Genomic DNA, 23,111 nt, shown 5'->3' with positions numbered 1-23,111 from the left:
TTTCCCAGATCCTTTGTATCGTGCACCTTATTTAAGCCGACCTTATCAGGATGCACTTAAGCGCGTCCGAAAAATGTGTGTACCCCCTGGAGTAAAAACATTTTCATGTATCAAACACCCCACGTTAAAACTTGGTTGAATCCGAGGGGTTGCTTTGTGCCGTGGTCAACCCACTGTCGACTCTGTCCACGTGCCGAAACCATAGATCACTGTTTCATAGACTGTAGGGATGCTATATTTTTGGGACATTCTCCAACGTACGCTTAAAAGAACATTGACGTCACTCCATATTCAATTATGTTTCTACCGTTTAAGGTTACGGGTAGTCCTCTCTATGACATGTTCATAGTACTTGGTTTATACAGTCTATGGAGATGTAGACTGTGTGATCGCCATGCCGAAAGCCGGCTATCTACAAAATCCTTCTTTCGGGAAAGTGCTGCTTGTGTAAGAAGTATGTACGCTGCGGAGGAACCTCCGCCAGACTGGATGCACTTGTTGGATGCATGTGTGTGTTTGCCTGACTTTTAAGTGTGTAGTTGTGTCCACTCTGTAATATACCTTCAGTTTTGCTTTCCATGTAATAAAGATGATAAAAAGGCTGATTCTCTATGATTCTATAATTCTCGCTTTGGCTACGAGAGGTCCCGGGTTCAAATCCCGGACGAGCCCTTAATTTCTTTCTTTTAGCTGTCAGGCGGAATGTAAATAAATGTATGAATGAAACCGAATATCATTATTCTTTTTTTTTCATTACGTGTCTATTCGCTTCATAGCACAGACATGACCACAAACGCCCACTTATTTGTCTTAGTATTTGCAGCAAGCCAAGATGTTACGATACTCTAAACGTGCCGCAAATGTCAAGAGACCTCGGCTCGTTGATCCAAATTCTTCTGATGTCCATGCATCCACCGACAGGGGCGCCCCAGAGCGGCAGTGACCAAGCGCTGCTGGCCTCACCTGGTGGCATGTCTATGTAAATTAGTGTCACCATAAATAAAGGGGGGATTGTACAAGGGGTTCTTCGACTGTTTACTTCTCCTTCCTTCCATGTCGTCGGCTGAAGGCCTGCCGCGCGTTCCGCCTTGTTCTACGGCGGCGCCTCCGCAGCCGCCCGGGGCGCCGTCGACGACACAACAATTGGCGACGAGGTGAAAAGGAATTCTGCTGTGGGCACTACTTTCCAGCCTTACCACTGCTACGATACTGCTGCTTTGGATTAGACTTCTGGTATGGACGCCAGGGACTCTGCTGCTACTGAGACGCATTCCTGTTGTACCTCTACTACTGCTGCTGCGACGAGTCCAAGTTGCTGCCTATGACGAACCCCCTGCCATATACTACTGCAACGGTTTACACTACGGACTTCAGATGTTATTAAGGAAACGCGTCCCTACTTCCTGCGACCACTTCTTGGGACTTAGAACGGCTCAGACGCTACCCAGACGTTAACCCTGTTTCGAACGCTGCTGCTGCGACGCGTCGACTACGTCCATGGACCCCAGGTATGCTATGTCTGTTGCGACGATACTGCTCATATATGGGCGTGTCCTTTCTGCTACTGCTTTCGACCACGGACGCTGAGCGCTACAGCGCATTTCATCAATGCTGACGTGATCTTAGACGATGCCAAGGCACAGACCGCTCCAACTACTGAGACCTGGGACATTGCAGTCTTAACTGCGCTCCAGAATACTCCCACTCAAACGTCGAGCCTTTTCGACCTGCAACCATGACTTGTGGAATTCCGCCACCGCCTGTTTTGCAGATGTCGGGGCCGCCCCCCGCCACCCACCATGGGCGAAGTGGCGTCTTGTTTTCCAAGTCTATGTGGAACTGGTCGGAGACACTACTCCTGATCTCAAAAAGAGGATTCATCTGAGCGCTCTGGGGGTTGAGGGCCTGCATACTTATTTCGAGTTTCCAGAGGCCCAGACGCAGGCGGGGAAAGCCAAAAATTCACCGATCGCGGAGTCCGCGGACGTGTACGAGGAGACGCTAAAGATGCTGGAGCACCATTTCGTAACGACATTGAGTGAATCATCAGCGAAGAAGTCAGAGCAGAGGGGTCAGAACTTGGGGCAATTTACAACCGCACAGGCGAATTCGATCGGATACCGCTGCCGAGTAGAACAAGATGGCGGTCGACGGCACGAGCAGCATTCCCGTCTGCAGTTCAGTAGGAGCCAACACGGCGTCGGCCCCACCATCAACCACCTGCTACCGCTGTAGGTCCCGGTATCACCTCGCAAATTCGCCGTCCTGTCCAGCTCGAGATGCAGTTTGTTTCAGCTGTGGAAAATGAGGGCACAGAGAATCTGTGCGCCGCTCCACTGCACCGGCATCAAGAAACGGCATAGTCTGAACGCAAGACACCGACGCTCGAGAGGCGCCTACAGTCCTCAGCGTCTCGTGCACAGGGGCCCCTACAAGTGCCGAGCATCATGAGGAGACGCATCCGGGCGCCCACTCGACTACACCTATTCATCCGACACCGTCTATTTCGACGCCTTCTCTTCTGAGCCTTCTACCTAGGAAGCCTACACCAATGCCTACTCTTATGCTTACGTCCCCGATGCCTCCGTCCATGAAGCACACTGATTCGATGACTGCTTATCCGAACAATACTTCTTCAATGAACACTTCTCTCGATGGGGGAGAAAAGGCGACACAGTTGACTGCGCTGCCGGACTTTTCGGGCGACAGATCCACCGAGCCACATGGGGCTCCTGTGGGCTTCTACGGTGCCGGACGTCTACGGACGCCATGCGGTCGCGTACGATGCAGCTTTGTCGCACGACGGGCCTATGCACTCATATGCCATGCTTCTGCCGATGGATATCGCTCCACAGTGTCCAAGTTACTATATGAACCCCAGGACGTTACTACTTCTTGTTCACAACTTCGAACGTCGGTTAGAAGTCGACGAACCAGTGGACCTCTGGTCTCCGACTTGCGAGTGCGTGAACCATCTGCGGCTTGTGCGGAGGACTCGGATGGACGGGCAGAAAGTTGCCGGAAGGCCCGGAATCAGTTTGGACACCACGTTACTTGACCATACTGTGTACTTTTTTTCTGGTGCGTGCTTTCTGTTCAGTGTGTGCTTTCCTGTAGTGTCTACATTGCTACTCTGAGTCTTGTGTGCAGCTAATGTGTACACTTATGTATGTTCTCTTCTTTTCAAGGGGGTATGATGTGATGTCCATGCATTCATCGACAGGGACGCCCCAGAGCGGCAGTGATCAAGCAATGCTGGCGTCACCTGGTGGCATGCCTATTTAAACATGTGTCACCATAATTAAAGGAGGGATTGTACAAATGGGTTCTTCGACTGCACTTGTCTTTCCTTCCATGTCATCGGCCGACGGCCTACCGCGCGATCCCCCTTATTCTACAGCGGCGCCTCCGCCTCCGCTGCCGCCAGAGACGCCGTCAACGACATAACAATTCTGCTGCCGGCTTCCGAGCCGAACGGATCGCGGGATCATGGGCTCCAACGGAGCGGCATATGCGGCTGTTAGCCGCGGCAACAGGCTTTTGACTGAGGAAGATAAAGGCTACCAGATCATTTTGCCTCGACTACGAACAGGACGCATCGTTTTAAATAGGGTGTTTTTCCAGGGCGATGCTCGCGTTCGCCCGTTCCGCGTAGAAGATTTTCGGGACGCGCTTCAAGCTGTCGGTGTGCCCTCTGGCGTCGTCGCCCTTGGCACTTCCAAGAACAGCTATCCGTTGACTATTCGGCTATCCGGTGACTATCCGGTGAAGCTATCCAAGAACAACTACATCCGGTGACTTCTAATTAGCAGGGTCTCACTGATGTCCGGTAGTTTCGTCGAGGTGGGGAAGTAGCCAGGTCGCTAGACCAGGCATGTGTAGCGGACCTTCCGAAATGTTCCTCGTTTGCATCCATCCCGGTGAATGCGTATATTCCACCGCACATTGCATGTACAAAGGGCGTCGTGCGTGGCATCGACTCGCAACTGAGTCCTTCTGAGACCTTAGAGAAGATTTCTGTGGCAGGCGTGGTAGCTGTTTACCGCTGCAATCACGTTGTGGACGTTAATAGAGTCCCCAATCAGTCAGTGATTGTGACTTCTGTCGGAACTGTTTGTCTATCGGAAATTAAAGCGTGGCCTTTAGTGTTCAGAGTCGATCCGCATGCGTCACGTTCCCTACAATGCCGGAATTGCTGGCGCTGTGGCTATAATACTGGCACTTGTAAATCTGTTTCACGGTGCTGCACAGGTGGTGAAGGTCACTCTAACTGTGTCTGTATGGCCCAAAATGAGAAGTGGTGCCTTTGTGGTTGATCAGACCCTGCTGACCATTCAAACTGCCCAGCTCGAGTGCGAGAAACGCAGATGTTAGAAATTATTGACAAGCAGGGAGAGAACTATTGCCCACAGGAGAGAGCTCACGGGTACGCTGGCGTAACAGCACGTCAGCCTGCTTTCACAGACGCGACTATTTCGCAGGCAATTGATGCTGCAGTTGAAAAAAGCAATCGCAAACGTAATGGAGCGATTAATAGACAGCATATCAGAATGTATATCTCATGTGGTCAGTACCCTGATTGCTAATCTTCTGTAGATAAGCTCTACACTGCCACTTAACAGCGAAGTTAAAGGTAAAAATAACGTTGTCGCGTTTCCCTCGGAAAACAGCCACGAGACCGCTGAGTCTTCCTCGAATCCTGGTTAACAACATACGTTAGACTTGCACGTCTCCACAGACGTTGAACTCAACCAGGATCTCAGAAACGGAGCCGGTCCCCACTGAACCGTGCTTCTTCTATGTCTGAGCCATTCTATCTCTGTCTTCTTCTATGTATGAGCCATTGCGTTGCTTGAGCGTGTTCCACGTCAGCTCTCTGAATTTTCACTAATTGCTCCAATTATTCAACTCGGATCTTCATGAAAGTGCATCGATCGGATGTATGAACCTACGTGGACCACCGGGATACCCAATTCCGAGGTAGGCGTCCATTTCTTCGGCAAATAGAGCCGATTTTGTGACCCACGAAGAGCGCCCACCGGCCTCGGCTTCGGCCGAGGGAAGCGGTAGGCCTACTCTCAGGCCGCACCAAGCCGCAGCCAATTACCGACCAATCGCTAATTTGGCAAGCGGACAGTGACCCAATATGTCGACCGCTATGAGAATTGAGGTCGATGGCGAAGAAATTTCGCCGGATCAGCTCACGAGAGCCGAGAGGGGGAAAACCGCCGGCGAGAAGTTGAAGCAAAGGAGCCACGCAAGCCAAGATGGCGCCGAAGCCGCAGTTGACGTCAGCAACAGACGTGGCGATGACATCTATGGAGCCACCGACAAGAGCCTTCGTCACAGGATGAAGCGAGTAAACAAGGGCAAGCTGCTCAAGGGCGCGAGAATGCCAGACCTCCCGCGCGAAGACGTGAAGATTGTAATGCGGCCTCTCACCATCTCACCGCCGACCGGGCCTGTAAGGCAAAATTTAAGACGCCGTACGTGGTGCGGCGCCGGCGTTGGGAGCGGCGCCGGGTCATCGACGACAGCAGCCAAGAAGAAAGAGGTCTTGCAGGCCGACCCCAACGCAGCATCTCTTCGCGCAGCCGTTCGAGAACGCCGGCCCGCAAGGGCAGCCACCAAAGCCGTCAACGATCGAGATCCCGTTCCCGGGATGGCCTGAACAGGGCCGACCAGGCGCCATCGGCTGGCTCCAAGGACGGCCGCCGCTGGGAGACGATGGAGAAAGGAGGCAGTCGTAGCTCGAGCGCAAGACGCCGGGGATCCCGTTCGAGGTCCCGGACCAGATCAAGAACCCGGGTCGAGTCCAATCAACGAGGGATACTCGCCGAGAAAAAGGTGGGCTGGACCAACGGGTCTTCCGTCGCTCTAGGGAACGACAGAGAGTTCCCACTCCTCAACCCTACCCCACCTCCCCCCTCTAACCAAAACGCCGCAACACGCCAAGAGTGCGGCGAATGTACAGAACTTAAAAGACTAATCGAAAGGCAAAGCGCCCAGATTAAGGAACAGAATGCGCAGATCAGAGCACTCATGAGTAAAATAGATGCGCTAGTTAGCGGCAGCTCAGCGACTACAATAACCAAAACGAGCTCGGCGCCCGAGGACGCCAACGAGAAACGCAAGGTGCCGCGCAGGGACCCCCTCTCGCCCTGCCAAGAGCGGAGAGGAGAGGCGCAGCCCATGCAACTAGCATTGAATGTTCAAGAAGCGATGGACGCTGAAACCACCTCTGACTGCAAGACGGCAGCAGCGGCACCGCAGACGTCACATCAACAACAGCAACCGCCGCAAGAGGGCAAACTGGCAGCGATACTCGCAGCCATCAATAAAATTAACGAGAATCTCGGCAATATGAATGCCAGGTTAGAGGTCTTCGAGGGTCAAATAAAGATCCTGTCAGTCAAGCACGAACGACTGGCGGCGAAGACAGCGACGATAACCGTGAAGAACAAGTTCGCAGCGCTAAGGAAAGAACGCGCCAATAAAGTCAACGAATCGATCGCGTACAGGCGCGGTCGCATCAAAACGTCAAAGGAAGATGGTGCAGACGCCGAACAGTAAAAAGCAAATCCGCGGGGGGGAAACAACGATTATTTACCAATGGAATTGCAGGGGCATCCGCACAAAGGAAGCCGAGTTACAACTTCACATACATGGGCTCGACCAGAAACCGGATATGATCGCGTTACAAGAGACACACGGCAGACCCAGACTCCCGGGTTACGTGACCTACACGGATCCGACGGAAGGCGGGACGGCGTTACTGGTGCGCACCAACATAGCAGCCACCCAGCACCTCACGGCGCAAAAGGGCTGCAAACACACGCTAGTCGAGGTTCACACAAGGACTATTGGCAGTGCCGGAAACCTGTTTGTTATGAGCGCATACTGCAGGCCGTCACAAAGGCGTACGACTTTGAAACAACAGTGAGCCAGGCGAAGAGGTTGGCGGGGAACAGGCCGCTCCTGGTCCTGGGCGACTTCAACGCCCCTCACACTACATGGGGTTACAAATACCAATCTAAACGAGGCAAGGCTCTCGCAAAGGCAATAGAGGACCAAGAAATGGCGCTGCTTAATGAACCGGGCGTCGTCACCCGAAAGGGAAACAGCGTCAACAGGGACACCACCCCGGACCTGTCGTGGATGGCGGGCTCCCTAGAAGTGGCCTGGTGGAACGAAGACGTAGACCTGGGCTCCGACCACAGCATCATAAGTGTAACGATAAAGGGTCCAAAGTACCGGGCAGCGTCAACAGGGACACCACCCCGGACCTGTCGTGGATGGCGGGCTCCCTAGAAGTGGCCTGGTGGAACGAAGACGTAGACCTGGGCTCCGACCACAGCATCATAAGTGTAACGATAAAGGGTCCAAAGTACCGGGCAGCCTTCGGCAAAGCCCGGATCACCGACTGGGACCGAATGCGCAAGCACACGGACGAAGAAAACGAGACCTCCAGAGAAAACGCGGAGGAGGGCAGACATCAAACGTACGCAGAATGGGCGCGAGAACAAAAGATCGCGCTCGACAGATTTACTCAAGAAGTTGTGACAACGATGCAGACGCCCTTCGTCGACGCCAAACTAGCACACATGTGGGAGGCGCGGCACTCGCTCACGCGAAGATGGAAGCGTCAACGACGAAACAAGAAGCTTGTCAAACGCATCGCGCTCCTCAACAAACAGATCGCTGAATACGCAACCAAGCTGTGCCGAGAGAACTGGATGAGTACATGCGACAGGCTGCAGGGAAAGCTGTCGACGCGCAAGACCTGGTGCCTGCTCAGACACCTGATCGACCCGTTGAGCAGCAAGACCGCTACCAACCGCAACCTCACGAAAGTTCTGAACGCTTACGATGGCAACGGCCAAAGGCTCATTGAAGACCTCAAGGCGATCTACCTCAAGACGGAGAGAGGGCGATTTCCGATACCGGAGGAGTACGGGGGACCGGAAAATCCGGCATTGGATGAACCGTTCACCATCACGGAGTTATTAACAGCCATAGACGAGAGTAATAAGACGAGCGCACCTGGAACGGACGCCATTACATACAAGCTGCTCAATAACATGAGTGATGCGGCGGCACGCGGGCTCCTGGGTCACATCAACAGAACCTGGGAAAGCTCGAAGTTGCCCGCAGAATGGAAAGAGGCCGAGGTACGGTTCATACCTAAACCCGGCAAACCTCTGACGATCGATAACATGCGCCCTATCTCGCTCACGTCCTGTGCGGGCAAGGTCATGGAACGCATGGTTCTCAAAAGACTTCAAGCACACCTGGACGAGACAAATCAGATGCCGGCGACCATGTATGGATTCCGCCAGCACCTGAGCACCCAAGACGTCCTGATCCAATTACACGAACTAGTGATTAAAAGAGCAACGAGGCACGCGCCCCGGGGTATTCTGGCTTTGGACCTTAAAGGGGCCTTCGACAACGTGTCCCACGCCAGCGTACTCGAGAACCTGCGCAAGACGGGGTGTGGCCGCAAGACCTACGGCTATATTAAAGATATTAAAAATTTAAACAAATTGAACAGCAACTATCCGGATAGGAAATGAACGGTCAGAGCCTGTGGAGCTCGGAGACAGGGGTACCCCACAGGGGTCTGTCCTGTCGCCTCTGCTTTTCAGCCTAGCACTCCTGCCTCTGCCCGAACTACTCAATCAGATCGAGGGCGTGGACCACGTGTTCTATGCCGACGATATAACGGTGTGGACGAACCGCGCGGGGTCCGATGCCTGGGCGGAGGAAGCCCTGCAGAGAGCGGCAACGACCGTCCACGAGTATGCCACGACCTGCGGCCTGAGCTGCGCTCCACAGAAATCAGAGCTGCTCATGGTACAGCCCGGAAGACCAAAGAAAGAGCCGCCGCCGAACATAATCATCACCGTCGACGGCACAGAGATCAAACCAACGCAGCACATCCGGATACTGGGCCTGCTGTTGCGCAGCGACGGCAAGGCGCACGCAGCCGTCAACAAAATCAAGACCACATCAGAGCAAGTCCTGAGCATGATCCGGAGAGTCACCAACCGGAACAGAGGAATCAAAGAAGAAGACGCACTGCGCCTGGTGCAGGCATTCGTCGTGTCACGCGTAACGTACTCCGCCCCGTACCTCCAGCTTGCGAAGGTGAACCGCGAGACGCTGAACACGACGATAAGAAAAGCAGTCAAACTCGCCATGGGCATCCCAGTCTACTCATCAACGCAGAAGCTGCTGGAAATGGGTGCCCACAACACGGTGGAAGAGCTGGTGGAAGCACACCTATCCCACCAGAGAGTAAGGCTGAGCCGGACAGAGCACGGTTGGGCCGTCCTACGCAAGATAGGATGGCAAATCGAACAGCAACCGACAACGGAGCCGCTCCCCACTACGTGGAGAGACATTATTAAGACCAAGCCCCTCCCCTGGAACATGCAGCCGGGGAGGAACAACGAGAGACGCTCTGCGCGGGCCAAGGCGCTGGCTCGACAGCCGGAAGAGGACCCCGAGGTCCTCTACGCGGACGCCTCGCTTCCCAAGCACGGAACCAGAGCAACGGCGGTCGTCACCACCATCGATAAACTGGTCACAGGCGCGTCGATACGGACGACGAATACAGCCGAAGCAGAAGAAGTGGCCGTGGCCCTCGCACTCGCACAACCGGGAGTGAGAACCGTGGTCACAGACTCCCAGACCGCCTACGCAAGCTACCGGAAGGGGAACATCTCTCCCGCGGCACTAGCGGTCCTCACCAAATGCAAATCCCCGGGACGGGCCGTTGAGCTCGTGTGGGTCCCGGCTCACTCGCAAGTGGAAGGCAACGCACTCGCCGACCACTATGCCCGAGAACTGTCAATCCGGGCCGAGGACGAGCCAGAGCTGCCGCACCCCGTGACAAGCTACAAAGAAATCACGCACATGTACAGAAGCGGCAGATATAGGCTTCCCCGTCCGCATCCGCAACTCAGCCGAATGCAGCAAACAATCGTGCCACGCACGCAAGCGGGGTCGCTAGCGCATCCCGTGCTCTTGCACAAGATGTTTCCAACAGAGCATGACACTTCATGCCCTTTTTGCAGACGGTCAAAAGGCACTCTAGCACACATCCTTGCAGAGTGCACTAAGCTCAAGAACCCCCCCCCCCCCATCCATACCCCCCACCCTCCCCAGCCCCAACCCCCCCGAGCGATGGGAGACCTTGTTGTCCAGCCCCGACCTACCGACCCAGCTCGCGCTGGCGGCTAGGGGCCAGGAACTGCTGGACACATATGGGACCTGAGAAGAAGGTTCCACCCCATCTGGTGCCAGCGTGCACCAACCGTCACTAAGGGCTCACTACAAAAGTTGTTTCTCTCTCTCTCTCTTCTACGTCCCTTCAGTATAAGTCCAAAAAGACTCCGCCCAGTAGGGTTCTCAAGGAAAACATTTTGGAGAAGGCAGTTGCTACTGCAATACTGTCCTCAAAATAGCATCCTTGAGAGTATTGCAATGGAACTGTACTTACATATTTGCTTCGTACACTGATTTACGTTATCTTGCCGTTCAATTAAACCTTGGTATAATCTTATTACAGAAAACATGGCTCACCCCAGATATAAATTTTCATTTAAAAAGTTTTCGTTCATTTCGATTAGATCATTTTTCGAGAGAGGGTGGTTTACTCCCACTAATATGATCCACAATTTGCCATAAGGCAAAAGTAGCCGTACAGCTCCTGTGCCTCGAGTTTTAAATTCCAGTGCTAAACATAAGTCTTCCGACCTGTCGGACATCTTTAATAGCCAATGCGGAAAGCCGCTAGGGGGCAGAGCGATGTAGAGGTACCTCACATGAGCTCCGGCTTTTTCACCTCACAGCGACCGTCAACCTCTACATTTCCTAGAAGTAACTATCGCCACGTCTGCGGGAAGTCATCCGGATCACGAAGAGCTCAACATCTCGGCACGTTCTTCCAAATCCTTCCATAAAACGCCACATTTCGGGCCGGGTTCGCCGGCCGCCGCGTTAACGCTAACGCCGGTTCAGCCGCCCGGCATCTCTATTAACTCATCAGGCAGCTATGGAAATAGAAGTGGAGGGGACTGAAGTCGCCCCAGAAGAATTAAACAAGGCAGGATGGCTCGTTGAACAGCGAAGTAAACCAAGCCTTACCGAATTGAACGCCATGCCGCGTACAACAACTAGTTCCGTAGCGCAGACGCTGGCGTTCCGTCCACGTCGGCAAGCGCCGAAGCCTCCACAGCTGCCGGAAGGCGACTTCAAAGTGGTAGTCCGACCTCGTGACGGACTCAATACAGTCAGCTGGAGCTCCGCGCTCATCAACAACAATATGAGAACGGCCACTTTCGAAGAGGCAACGCAACTAGCAGACACGATCCGAATCAGCACCAGCCAAATTATCATTATTATAGGCATAACAAGAGAAGGGACAACGCCATAAAGTACAGCCAAATCAAGGGGCTCAAACTACAAGAGAAAAGATTCAGCATGACTACTTGCATTACGGCCTCCGAAAACTCGACCAAGGGAATAATCCACGGGATTCCGGACTACGACACACAAGAAGACATTATTAGTAGTTTGGCGCGCAACACCACTCCCCCCCTTTCCCCCGGGTCCTGCACGCCACGCGCATGGGCAAGACGTCCTCAGTTATGATCGTTTTTCAAGGTGAAGAAGTACCCCACCACAACTATCGAGATACCACGTACCGATGTCTTCTGTACAAGAAGAAGATCGAAGTGTGCATAATCTGCCGAAAAGTCGGCCAAAGGGAAGTTGTGTGCCCCACTCCGAACGAAAAATGTTGTATCCGGTGCGGCAAGCCAAACCCGCCAACGGACCATAACTATGAACTAGTGTGCGCTATCTGCAACGGCAACCATCTCTCCGGTTCAAAGCAATGCAAGAAGCGTTTCCAAATCCCCTACATCATCCGACAACGACAATGGCAAAAACTCTCGGTGGAAGAACAGAACCACCCCAACGAGGGCAGCCAAAGTAGATCGCGAGAACGCCGATTGACGCAGAACAGCCAAGAAACCAGTGCAAGATTTTTTCCCGGAGGATCGAGCAGCAGGAGCCAATCTCGATCTTACCCGAGACTAAGCTCAACTCCGAGCGCCACCGACTCCGGCGGGTCGTCGCGGAACCGGTCGAGCTCCGGGAGACGAACGACCCCGACTAACAGCGCTCCACAGGTGAGTTGGGCTAACATGGTCTCTTCTCCCAATGCTCAGTATCCTAAAATGCAGGCTCTCGAGGCAGAACTCCAACAAATGAGGCAGTTAATAGAACAACAGAGAACCGAAATCACTAAGCAGCAGGCAGAAATCATATTGGTTACCACCGTACTTAAGCAGTGGAAATCGCCTCAATAAAACCAGTTGTAAGTTCAGTGCTGTGTATGTGCACTCGCCTCGTCCTAGTCTTTGCGCTGTTGTAAAAGAAAGAAATCACCCGACTATACAAAAGACGACAGGAGCACAGTCAGACGCCGCGCCCAACCCCACCGTCTACACCCTCGCACAACACCACAGCACCACCACAGAAACGTAAGGCAGAAGAACATGCAGACAATTCTGCAGACATATCCCCAAGATTCGAGAAACTCGAACATATGATTACTAAACTTGCCGGCCAGATGCTTCAGCAACACTAGGAAAATGGGGCCTAGTTGCAACAAATAGGTGCACGTGTAGACATTCTGGAAACCAGAACCACCAACCTAAAAACCCGGGTAGTCGCGATTGAAGTCAAGGTCTTCCGTTGGGAGTCGAGATTCACCTCCACGGCCTCCGGCTCCCTTAAGGGCATGGCATCCAAACCCTACGATCGCCCATCCCTTTCCGAAATCTCTAAACCGACCGCTGAATCCCCGCCACCTCAACATGGCTCACACTCCTAACTACAAGATCTGGCAGTGGAACTGCCGTGGGTTTCGCCTGAAACGGGGAAACCTTCAGCAGTGAGTTCGGCGCAAGGAGGCCCCGGATATCATTGCCCTTCAGGAGACGGGAGGCCATGTAAAATTGGCAGGGTACAAATCCTATAATGCTGCTGTGTTGGATTCCACCACCGCTATTCTAGTTCACAGAATTCTAACAGCCATTAAACATTATATTGAAGAAGTTGGAATAGACCACGTCTTTCTTTAACTCATCCCTAAACGTAAGGAGGATGGAAGCATATTCATCCTTAATGTCTATAGTAGCCCAAAGTGCCGATACCACAAGTTCGGAACTCTCTTCAGGAAGGTTCTCCGGATCTCCCAACAACAGGCCATATTATTATTAGGTGACTTTAACGCTCCCCACGCTGCATGGAGATACCGCGCAGAGGTGGTGAATGGTCGTAATCTTTGGCTAGAAGCCAAAAAAGAGGGATTGACTCTCATCACAGAACCCCAGACACCCACCTGTATTGGTAATAGTGTCAGTATGGACACCACTCCCGATCTAACTTTCATGAAAAACATAGACAACTATGATTGGACTAATACCGGGGAAAGCCTCGGTAGCGATCATTATATCATAGAAATCTACATTCAGGTGGGTCCCCCCTGCAAGAAGGGCAAACGAGTCACGCTCACGGAATGGGAGCGCTTCCGCCATATTCGGGAGGCAACCGCCACCGAGCATATAAACGATCTCGAAGCCTGGATCGGGGATCACAGAGATTGCGTGAAACGCGTCATGAGGGAGATTCCTGAAGACGATGGTCTGGTCGAGGTGGATAGCCACCTCTTTGACTTGTGGGAAGCCAGAGAGAGCATGCAAACCCGCTGGAAAAAGAATAAGCTGAACCGGGCACTCCGCTCGCGCATCGCGTAAATCCACATGGAAATCGAAGAATACGCTAACCAATTAACCAAACATCAATGGGAGAAGGTACGCGACAGCATGCAGGGATAACTTGGCCTAGCCAAAACGTGGAATCTCCTCCAATATCTTATGGACCCGAATAAGAGTAAATCCGAGCAGCTGAAAGACCTCAATAACATCACTCACCATTACCAGGGCACGAACGACGAGCTCCTGACAGAGCTCAGAACCCGGTACATACGCACAAGTGCACAAATCCCCCAGAAGCCATACGCTGGTCCGGAGAATCTTCATCTAGACGCACCCATCCTAGAGGCTGAAGTACGAGACGTCTTGCTGAAACTCCGAACGAAATCTGCACCAGGCCCTGAGGGCATAACAAGTAAGACTCTCCGAAGTCTAGACGACGCATCTATCACTGCGCTAACAGGGTACTTCAACCGCTGTTGGGAAACAGGTTCTATCTCATCGCAATGAAAGCATGCACAAATAATATTCATACCTAAACATGGTAAGTGACTACAGCTCGAGAACTTACGCCCAATCTCTCTGACTTTCTGCGTAGGAAAACTCATGGGGCACGTCATACTGAACGGACTCCACAATCTTGCGGAGGGAACAACCTATTCTCGAGCTTCACAATTGGCTTTCGTCCAAAGCTTTTTACGCAAGACGTCATGCTTCAGCTTAAATATCAAGTTCTAGGCCACATATCGAAGAATGGTACTCGGGCTGTCCTGAGTCTTGATTTAAAAAAAAATTATGGGGTTTTACGCGCCAAAACCACTTTCTGATTATGAGGCACGCCGTAGTGGAGGACTCCGGAAATTTCGACCACCTGGGGTAGCCTTGATTTTACAAATGCCTTTGACAACGTAGCGCATCATGCTATACTGGATAATCTGCAGTACCTAGGTGTAGGCCAGAGGACCTACAACTACATCAAATATTTCCTTAACCACCACACACCGGAACTAAGAATAGGGGAACTACAATCGGACAAGATCCCTCTCGGAAATCATGGCACGCCGCAGGTATCAGTCTTGTCCGCCTTCCTCTTCAATTTAGCAATGATCCAGTTACTCGAAGAACTTAATGAGATTCCAGATCTACACAACAGTGTGTATGCCGAAGACATCACCGTGTGAGTGGTTAGTGGTAGCGATGGAGATATAGAAACCACGCTACAACAAGCTGTAGACACGGTTGAAAAGTACGTGACCGACAAAGGCCTCGCCTGCTCCCCGCAAAAATTAGAACTCTTCCTACTCGAGCCCCTACAAACCGTAAATCCGACACTGGACCACACGCAGAGATCACTGTGCAAGCCGGAGGAAGTGCGATCCTGGTGGTGAACACAACCCATGTACACGGCCTCTCCATGCAAACTCACAGGCGCAACGGCAAAACCATTCATAAACTAGAAGCGCGCGTCCAACAGATGATGTGACTCATCTCAAGAAATGCCAACCGACACTCTGGCATGAAAGAAGCCAACCTCATAAGGGTGGTACAAGCCTTCGTGCTCAGCCGCATCCCCTACACCACCTCATACATCTGCCTCAAAACGGGTGAAAAAGAGTAAATAGAGGGAATTATCCGAAGTGCCTATAAACAAGCTCTTGGGCTACCTATAAGAACGGCGAACGCTAAATTGCTAGCCCTTGCTGTGCACAACATCCTCGAGGAACTTATGGAAGAGCACCTTATATCTCAATACGAAATGCTAGTTTAGAGTGCCGCTGCGCGAAACATCCTCCAGAATCTCGGCATCAACTGCGAGTGAATGCAAAGCACTGTAGTAGACATTCCTTATGATCAGAGGCGCCATCTCAAAATTATTCAATTCCCTAAAAGCATGCACCCCTAATTCCACAAGGAAAGGAGGGCCGAACGGTCCAAAGCCCTACATCAGAAATTCCACGCCTTCAAAGATGTATTCTATGTCGACACAGCAGAATACATAGAACACAACTGTATGTCCCTCGAAGTGGTGGACTCCTCAGGTCAAATGCGCGCTAGTGGTTCAATCCGAACCAGAAGCACTGAAACAGCGAAAGAGGCGGCTACTCTGGCAAAAGCCCCTACAAATTGTCATTACATTATTAGCGATTCCAGAGCAGCAGTACGCAATTTTGCGAAAGGTCGGGTCTCGGCTCCCGTGAAACGCATACTAAACACCAACCAACACCCACGACAAATCCAGATCATTTGGGCACCAGCACACTCCTCCCTATCCGGCAAACAATTCCGCCCACACCACCGCTCGAGGACTCCCCAACCCAATCCCCGACTCCCCAACCGAGCAGCCGGGCGGCTCACATTAAGATCAGAGAGGGATCGCATGGTCAGTTACCAGGAAATAACTCAGCACTACAGGTTAACCAGGGCAGTGTACGCGCGGGCACACAAATCGCTTAACAAGCGAAAGAAGTAGCTTTGAGGTGACTTCAGACGAACACCTACCCCAATCGCGTAGCCTATCGCTACTACAACCCGGACCAATACCCTAATACATGTAACCACTGTAAGAAAAAAGTGAATTTGTTCCACATTATGTGATCGTGCCCAGCGGGAAATCACACAAATCACGAAATAAGTAATACAGAGCAGTGGGAGGCCGTGTTGCTCAGCTCCGACCTTGACCTGCAAGCCAAGGTCATCAAGAGAGCTGAAGAAGCCGCCTGGGCCCAGGCGCTTGTGGCTGCCTAACCACAAGGTCACCCGTCAATGCCTTGTTTTCAAATGAAGTATTTACTCACTCACTATAGCCAATGCCTATTTTCATTCCGGTGTTCATGACACGCGCCCTTTGGATACTATTATTACTACTTGCGGAAATGATATTCTACTAGGGGAGCCTTTAACTCCCATCATGTTACATGAGGTTTAAAAAACAGACTAGTGTGGCACTCGTTCGTGGGATTGGTCCCAGGACAACGATCCTAATTGTGTAAATTCAGGACGACCTGGTTTCGTCGGAGGTCGGGCTGCTTCTGCCCTAGACTTAACATTCGCAAGCTCCAGCCTCTCCCTGTCCGCCTTATCGACTGTTGGGTATTTTTGGTATTATACGTCCAGTAACCTCCGCAGTTTATAATGTGCGTACTTTCATAAATTACAGCAAAGTCAAAATTCCTTGCTAGCCTCATTGGCTTCTCTGACTGAAGCTAGTCTCAAATCGAAAACATTGAGCATTTGTTCTCGGGCATGATTCTCGGGAAAAATATGAATTTGTCGTACAATCAGCTAAATCGAATTCTTTTCCTTGGTGGAATGATAATTATTGTTGCCGTGACTACAGACGAAGAAAGGCAGCTTGGAAGAAACTGTTGCATAATGAAAGCCCACAACACTGGATGGATTATAAATTCTTTGCTGTTACTTTTAGACGCACAGTGTCGAAGGCAAAGGATGAGTATGACATTAAGTATTCTGAATTTCTTTCTAAATGAAATAATAAAAGCACACTGTGTAGCTTTCTGTGCCCCAGGAAACTGATTCCACGGCCGATGAATGTAGAATCCGCAGTTTTGTCTCACGAAGAAATAAAGAATTCATTGGGGGGTAATCGCTAGAGGGTTAGAACGTCGCTTTCCTTCCCAACTTCCATTAGCTACACTGATATCACCTACTGAGGAAGATTTAGCGGAAATCTCCGAGTCTGAATTACCATATGTTTAACTAAGCTTTCCATCAGCGGCTCCGGGACCCGATGGAATCACTTCGTCCATGGTAAAAACATTATATACAGAATCACAAGGTTATCAGACATTATCAATTATTCCGTTAGAATGGCATAGCTTCCATCGTAGTGGAAAATTGTCAAGGTGACCCTTGCTTGACCCTTGCTTAAAAATACGGGTGATGGTTATGTGTTAGACAATATTAGGCCCATCGCGTTAACTTCAAATTTCGTAAACTTGATTGAAAGAGTTACAAATATTCGTGTGATAAATTTTATTAATGAGCGATCAGTCCTGAGTCCAAAACAAATTGGTTTCATATCACAGTGTCATTATGGCAGGCTCATATTGACCTCGAAAGCCGTATTCAGTTGGTATGGCGCCAAAGGAAGTATGCGGCATTAGTCACTCTAGGCATCTCAAAAGCATATGATAGTGTTGAGGATGTGATATTAGTCAATCAGCTGCGAAGTATTACTCTTTACAAATTACCTTCAAGCATGGATTGCCCAATTTCTAAAGTACAGAGAATTCTATCGCTTTTAAAGCGGCATTTCTTCGGCTAGGTTCGCGCAGACAAGAGGCGTTCGACAAGGTGCAGTATTTTCTTCAGTCTTATTTAATATTCTAATGAGCTCCGTCCCATGTCATGGTGATCTACATACGTACGTGTATGCTGATGACATAGCGTTTCTCTCGTCAGCGAATGAGATCCAAAATATTTATCAAATATTACAGACACACTTCTCTGTTATACAAAGATGGCTTGATGCGGTGCGTCTGTCTCAACTTAACAAATGCTAGGTGTTCGCATTTCCATTAAAGGACCCCATATATACTGCTCTAACTTATCATCTTGATATCATCCCACAGGTGCACACCGTCAAGTATTATGGCGTGATATATGACTGTTCTCTGTCTTGGAAAGCACACACTGACTCTAATATAGCAAAGGGTGTTCGTGCGGTTGGTTTGCTACGTAGGCTGGGCAATAGAGATAGAATAAACATATTTATTGGGTGAATGCAGCTTTGGAAAGGCGTCCTCATTCCAGAATGCCTTGAGCTCGGGCCGCGTCCTGGGCCCTCGCAATCAGCCGTTGCTGATCCTCGAGGTCGGAGCTGGCCAAGGCTCTCTCCCAAAGCTCGTTAGTGGGGTAAGGGTTCGGAGGATTTAATGGTGCCGCTCTGCAACCCCCTACTATGTGCCTGAGGGACCCGGGCTCTGCGCAGAAGCGGCCTTGCGGAGAGAATTGTGCAGGGTCTATGAGGTGATTTCTGGTTGGGTGGGGGAATGTATTAACCTGTAGAGCTCGGAGGAATCGCTCCTGCTCTCTAGGTAGTGACTTGTGTGGGGGTGCATATGTTCTGCGGGTTAGCTTGTAGTGTTGTGTGATGTCTTGGTACGAGACTAGAGGGTGCATGCGCTCGGGTTCAGATTCCTCGGCGTCGGCTCGGTGGGTCAGGCTGGGCAACAGTCGATCAGGAATGCGAAGAAGAACGCTGTTGTCGATATACCGCATGTATATTCGCCCGGTATTGCAATTTGGGTGTGTATTGTGCTCTGGAGCACCTGCATATAAACTTCGCCCATTTGTTCTTCTGGAGAGGCAGGCCTTGCGACAATATTTAGGGTTAACTAAATTTGTAGTGAATGAAGTTTTATATCTGGAAGCTAGGATCTTTTCTCTTCTAACGCAGTTTCGATTATTAGCTCTCCAATCATTTTTACGGCTATATGAATCCCATATAAGGCGTTCACAAGCAGTTTTTATCTCCCAGCCGGATTTTTTTCTGTGTGTGGCTTGTACTGGCCGCGATTCCACACACCTCAGACTATTTTTATACAAACTCTCCTAGATCAGTTAAACGCCCAAATTCGTTAGGTGACTGCTGTTTGTTGCAACACCAATTCCAGTAAAGTTCAGTTCGGTGCTGTTTCCCCCTAAAAATGCAGTCACCATCTTACCGCATTCTAGGCTCTATCTTAAATGTTTACTTTTTGCACATACCGATCAAGACAGTTATTGCTACTGACGCTTCCCAAGATGAAGTGTGGAATCAGAATATTTCTTCTATTTTCGATTGGTGCTTTTCTCTTCACCTCCCAGGCTTCGTACCAAGTTTTCTAGCAGAACATTTAGCTGTAATTCTAGCCCTTCGTAAACTAAGTACAGCAACACGTTCCACAGTGGTCGTGACGGATTCTCTGTCTCTGTGCTCCTCCCTCACTGCTTCTGAAGACTCCCAGGTTTTGCGAGCTTTCAACTTGTTAGTACCCCCTCATTTAGCTTTGATTAGATTGGTTTGAGTACCAGGACATAAGGACCTATTTCTAAACGAAATGGCAGATTCGTTGGTGAAAGCGTCCCTGAATAGCCCATTCATTGAAATCCTACCAGCATCAGCTTTCATCATAGGGGCGAGATTTCGGAAGCAAATGACGCTGCGTGAATTTCACGCCCCTTTAACAAATTCTACATATGTTCAGCACTTGTCACATTACTAGTATAGTAAATTCTGTCAAACGTTAGCACTTGAAGTCGCAATCACTAGACTACGCTTCCAAATTCCATTTCTAAATTTTTACCTACACAGAGCTGGTCTGGCTCATGTCCCTCTTGCGAGGAACATGAAACCACAGATCATTTTCTCATTGATGGTCAAAGATATTCTGAATTTGCGAAGAAGAACATTAGAAACGCCCTTACGCCTTCTTAGATCAGACTTAAATGTTTAAAATTTTCTATCTTTGGGGACCGCGACCCTTGGACACAGTGACACAGCGCTCTGTTCCTTTATCTAGGCGGCTTGGCTTGTTTCTTCCTTTCTATGTTGCGCTGTACCAGTTTTAAATCGGCGATGCCATCCAAAATTTTATTGCAGGGTTAGAAAGATTACGACTCTCAAATCAGTACTTAAGGTTTTCTTATATTTCTACAAAATCCCTTATGTTACCTGTATTTTTGTTTTCATTTATTCCTACATTCAATTAAAATCATAAACTAGAATCTATCTACTACTTCCCATACACCTATTCATCAATTTTGTTTGCAGGTATTTTATAATTGTTTTGCCTTGTTGTTATATGGAACTACCCGGTTATGGGTAACGTCTAGACTTCACCTAGATCTACTTCTACAAAGTGACCGAAGTGACCCGCGAGCGCTGACGAGTGGACAATATCGTAGCTGCAGTAGCAATGCTACTGCAGCTCAAGACTGGGATGAAAGTTCACGACCTGCCCCACCAGATCCGCGTCGCCGGTGAGCTCGCGCTGGTGGTCGCCCCGGGTGATCCCATGCAGTGTCAGCGCTGTCAAGGCTCTGGCCACGTTCGACGAGAATGCAAGATTCCCCGTTGCTCCAGGTGCAGGCTCTTCGGCCACACCGATGTGGATTGCGTGCACTCTTACGCAGTAGCCACAAGTTCGGCGGAGAGCGAGCCGTCGTCATTAGACCATATGACAGACGTGGGCGAGGCGGAGGACGTGGCCAAGGGAGCTTGAAACGGCAAGGCGGCGACAGAAGCGAACGGGACGACCACACCGGCGAAAGGACGGAATAATGTCCCTCCCCAAAAGGAGCCAGCAGCAACAATCAAGAGCGTGGCGCAAGCGCCGGAAGATAACGAGAGCCGCCAGCTGGCTACTGACGCTACGCAGGCAGTGAAAGACAACACATCTCCTACCAACGCCCGCGTCGAAGGTGTCTCGGCACCGGTCAAGAGGTCCCTGCAGTGGATGAGAAAGTCGACGGAAAGGCCGGCGGGGACTCTGAGGCTTCACCCGCTAAGACGCTTTCCGGAAGGCGTTCGACCCTCAAGCCTAAGTCGAACCTGAAGGCCGACCATAGGCTCGCCGCGAAGCCGACCCCAGACGAACTCGAGGGACGGCCACCGAATGGCCACGGTGGCGTCTAGCGATCAGCTAGACGTTAAGCTGAGCACCATGCTCCGGGTCTCCTTCCCTCCTTTTTACATGAGCAATGGCTACCAACCCGTCCTTTAGCCACGGCACGGTATACATTCGAGGTCTGGCCGCCAAAAGGAAACAGTCAGCTGTACAGACTACTAGTGGACCACCACCTCAACGTTTTAGCTGTGCAAGACGAATCGGCTAGCCATATGCAGCTTCGCTGTAAAAGGAGATACGGAGAGATCACCACGGAATCAGGTTTTTTCCAGTAGATGACCGCTAAGGAATCCCGTACAACCTGATCATGCTTACGGGCCTCCACTGTTCATGGCGCTCAAGAATGGCAGGCTGCTACTGTGACCCGTATGCCCGACCGGTGCCTGTATATTTCCGTGAATGTATGCAGCGGCATGCAGAAGTGCAGAAGTCATAGCAGCCTGTTCCTGAGTGGCTGTCCAGGGGCGCTATAACGTTAATATATTCCAAATTTTTCTATTCCAATTCGTCAATCAGCCCTCCGCGATTGGTCAAAAACTTTTTTTTTGACCCCCCCCCCCCCCCGCTTCACCTGTATGTAACGCGACGTCACAAAAACCACGATAGCTCCCCATATGATATGACCTGTACACACCGCTTATGCATGATTTGACCGAACAAAAGAAAAATTGTTATTTCTGATTCAACGTCGTTTCGTCATTAGCCCTCGGCTATTGGTCCAAATTTTTGGGGCTGCACCCACTTCATCTGTCTGTCACTCGACGTCACAAAACCGAAAAAACTCACCGCGTCAAAGTGACGCGTGCGCGTTAAGGCTGCATTAATATGCCGAACAAATTTGATTTTTCTTCTGAATAGCCGCAAGCTGCCCCGTTCAGAAAGGAATAAAAGATGGCTGCCGCCGATCGCTCAGGCACTGGCTACTCGCACCTGCCGGGGAGCATGTGTTTATTTTCGTATAATAAAACTTTTGCGTGGCCGTGTAACGTTTTCCAGCACTTTCGACACCTTTACGACCTTGTTCTCCCAACTCTTCTTTGCTGAGGATCCGTTTTAGCGTCATTCTTAAGCTTCCGTGGCATGCCGCCGCGATTTTCGGCCAGTTACCCCAAGCTAAGTAGGGGTAAGCGGACCAATCACAGACGCCGGCATTACCATCTTCATCCGGTTATCAGTTCTCAGCGCAGTGGCTCGGCCCCATTGAATCCCCCTCCACTTGAGAGTGCGCCTCGCCTCTTGTCAGCCAATTAGATAAGACAAGCCACTCAGTGTAGGTATATTATTCGTTTTTCAAGCAAGCAGTAGTGACCTCCTGTGAACGAGGAGACTGTTTGATTGGTCTGTTCAGTCAACCCTGCGGGTGATCGCCCGATGCTTGCGTCGGCGGTTACGCAAATTTGACGTCAGGAGATTGGAATAAAAACATATTGGAATAGTTTTACGTTATAGGGCCCCAGGGTTAAACCCCAGACAGCACTCAATGAATTTTAATAAGGCAACGTAATGCCACAGTAGCGGACGGCAATGAATGCATAGAAAATAGCTTCGCAGTGCCCTATATCTTATGGTTAGTATGGAGTGTCACAAGCCAGGATGGTTCACAAAAGAAATTAGAGACAAAAACTAAGCTCGAGGCAACAGACGAAGAAACGTACCGTGGCGCAGTGATAAGGGTGCGTAACGAAAA

Source organism: Dermacentor andersoni, chromosome 1 (assembly GCF_023375885.2).
Source record: "Dermacentor andersoni chromosome 1, qqDerAnde1_hic_scaffold, whole genome shotgun sequence".
In the NCBI taxonomy this organism is placed as follows: Eukaryota; Metazoa; Arthropoda; class Arachnida; order Ixodida; family Ixodidae; genus Dermacentor; species Dermacentor andersoni.
Note: the sequence above shows the minus strand (reverse complement) of the source record.